This window comes from Schistosoma mansoni, chromosome W (assembly GCF_000237925.1).
Source record: "Schistosoma mansoni strain Puerto Rico chromosome W, complete genome".
Taxonomy (NCBI): domain Eukaryota; kingdom Metazoa; phylum Platyhelminthes; class Trematoda; order Strigeidida; family Schistosomatidae; genus Schistosoma; species Schistosoma mansoni.
Window position 1 is genome coordinate 19,761,129 of NC_031502.1, and position 3,284 is coordinate 19,764,412.

The following is a 3,284-nucleotide window of genomic DNA, read 5'->3' on the forward strand; positions in this document are numbered from 1 at the left end:
AATCAACGAGAAAGGAACTTTAATATTGAATGAACATGGTATTTTTAACAATTAAGTTCACGTTACCTAGTGACATAGTCATTCACGTTACGACTGACTATTTTAGGTTTTGATTCTCTCCTTATAACATTGAAACATTTACTCGGTACTTCCTCACTGACACTACTTTCATCATAAAGTTCACAACATTCTGATTTAATCCCATGGTATAGTGTTGATAAAATATCTCTATACTAAATTTGATCTTTTATTTATTGTTACTCAGCATTCTACATAGAAACTTTTACGTACCTGGTTAGTGTTATCAATGAACAAGGAGAATCTGATGCAAACAAAAAGGTATGGATTATCAAAGTAAAGGCAGCATTCGTACAGTTGAAGAATATATGAAACTCAAAACAACTGTCAACCAATATCAAAGTCAGAAGGGGTTTTTTGGAGATTTCAGTGGTCTATCGGTTAAGTGCTCTGGCTCGAGACTGTTAGCTCTTGGGTTCGAATCTCGCGAGGCGAGGTCGTGGATGCGCACTGTCACTGAGGAGTCCCACAATAGGAACGAAACGGCCTTAAAGCAGTGCTTCCAGGTTTTCCATGGTAGTTAGCTTCAATTGACTCATGATTTCAATATCAAAGTCATAATCCACAATACGAATGTCAACACTGTTAGTTCTATAGTATGAAGCTGAAATTTGGAGAACTATTACATCCATCATCAAAAAAGTACAAGTATTTATAAACAATTTTCTAAGTAAGATACTGAACATCCGTTGACCGGATACTATCAAGAATAGCCTACTATGCGAGAGAACAAACCAGCTTGCAGCTGAGGAGGAAATTAGGAAAAAACGTTAGATGTGGATAGGATACACATTGATGAAATCATCAGACTGCATTACGAAGCAAGCATTAACTTAGAATCGTGAATTGAAACGGAAAAGAAGAAGGCAAAAGAATATACTGTATGGAGAATTGAAAGCAGATATGAAAAGGATGAATAACAACTGGGAAGAACTGGAAAGGATTGTCGAGGACAGAGTTGGATGGAGAATACTAGGGGACGGCCTATACTCCTCCACAAAAGCTTTTGTATAAACACTTATTCTTTTATATACCATACTACTTATATTAATAGTTTTTTTCTTTTAAGTAGTCATGTGAGTTGTATTCTTCTATTTTATCATCCATTTAAATGTGTATTCAACGCAAAAAAATAAAATTTTAATTTAAATTCATTTAGTATTGTTTGTTTGCACAAGCAAGTGGCTATCAGGACTCAGTGGCCGAGTGGATAACGCGATGGCGTTTGAAGCGAAAGGTACTGGGTTCGAGTCACTCGCAGAGTGAACATCAACTCTGAGATGCGGGTACATTCAGCTGACGAGTCTCAAATAGAACGAAACGTGCGTCGAACTGGATTCCATTGCTAGCCACTATCCATCTCTGTTTAAAATTTTGATTTGTCTTTAAAACACATCAAACTATGCATGTACCGAATATGTCATGTTACAAAATATAGTAAAAAAAAATGAAGATAATCTTTCTGTTATTAAGTAGTATGTAAGTAAGTAGTAAGTAGAAATAGCCACGCCTACTTTCAATGTTACCTTAGTGACATACATAGTTAATGTATATGTGTATCACTTTAGTTAAAATCTCAGTTAGATTGTGTTGAATGCTTTTTTTAAAATAGTTATGAATTAAGTTGTCTCATAAAAATAACTTCCAACTCTGATTGATCACTACATAGTAATCAAAGTTAGATCTGTGTATAGTTGTGTTAGTGGTGTATATGATTGATGTACATAATTGACTTATGATAATAATCAGAAAGGGGGTTTTGTATATATTATAGTAATTTAATATCAAAAGGGGGTTTTGTGGAGATTTCGGTAATTTTATATAGTTAAGATCATAAGTCAATTGAAGCTAAACCACCGTGGAAAACTTGGAAGAACTGGACGGCCGTTTCGTCCTATTTTTGGGACTCCTATGAGGGACTCCTGGAAATCTCCACAAAAACCCCTTGTGATAATGATCATTTGCTCACCAGTGACTGAATCCATGTGGTAAATCCTGGAGTTCTAGTGAGAAGTAGTGACCAGTGGAGCTAATCCATGTCAGGTAGAGACAGATATCCACCTCAGTACACTGGAAGTTGGTCGCGCTATTTCATGTATTGGTTCAGTTATGACATTAACACCGTCAGATGCCGGCCAGCTCAGTGGTCTATCGGTTAAGTGCTCTGGCGCGAGACTGATAGGTACTGGGTTCGTATCTCACGAGGCGAGATCGTGGATGCGCACTGCTGAGGAGTCCCATAATAGGACGAAACGGCCGTCCAGTGTTTCCAGGTTTTCCACGGTGGTCTAGCTTCAATTGACTCGTGATCTTAACTATATAAAGTAATTTAATAGTTGATTTCATGAGTCCATTAAAGTTAGACCACAATGGAAAACCTGGAATCAATGGACAGACTTTTCGTCCTAGTATGTGACTTCTCAGCAGTGCGAATCCACGATCTCTCACGAAACCGATAGGTCCTGGGTTCGTACCCCGCGGGTGAGACTGTGAATGCACACTGTTGAGGGGTCGCATACCAGGATGAAATAACCGTCCAGTGCTTCCAGATTTTCCAAAGGTGGTCTAACTTTAATTGAACTATCAAATAATTTATGTCGAATTAATAGAAAGTTTCATTGAAAAAAATTTTCGCATGATTTCATTTCATTTCATGAATTTGACCTTTAAAACGAAACAAAAAAACTAAGATTAACTGGTATCACGTTATTTGTTGCAGTGTAGATTGATTCAAGGTTTTCATTCCTTTCTACACTTCCGTACCGGATGAGTTCATATTTATTTTCATTTTAAAAAAATGAGAAATTTCATCTTCAGGTTGTTGTTTGTTTTTGGCACTTTATCAGATTGTAACCTAAATTTTTAGTAGTCAATGAAAGCTAGACCACCATAGAAAACTCGGAAACACTGAACGGCCGTTTCGTCCTGTTGTAGGACTCCTCAACAGCTCTCATCCACGATCCTGCCTCTCGAGATTCTAACTCAGGACCTATCAGTCTCGCGTGCGAGTGCCCAACCTCTAGAACCACTGAGCTGGGCGGCATCTGACGGTGTTAATGTCTTACTTCAACTAATCCACAAAATTGAGCAACCACCCATCATTGTCTTTAGTGAGTTGATATCTCACAACAGACCTGGTTGAACTCCACTAGTCACTGCTTCTCACTAGAACTCTAGGAAACTCCTCATGAAGCCAGTCACTAGTG

The 3,284-nt window shown here is 37.8% G+C and overlaps 1 non-coding gene across 1 annotated transcript; it reads left to right on the forward strand.

The window, feature by feature from the left end:
* The first annotated feature begins 1,270 nt into the window (after nucleotides 1–1,270).
* Smp_tRNA_02017_Pseudo_TTG.1.1 lies at nucleotides 1,271–1,343 on the forward strand. Its single transcript has one exon. It is a non-coding gene (tRNA).
* Nucleotides 1,344–3,284: the final 1,941 nt, after the last annotated feature.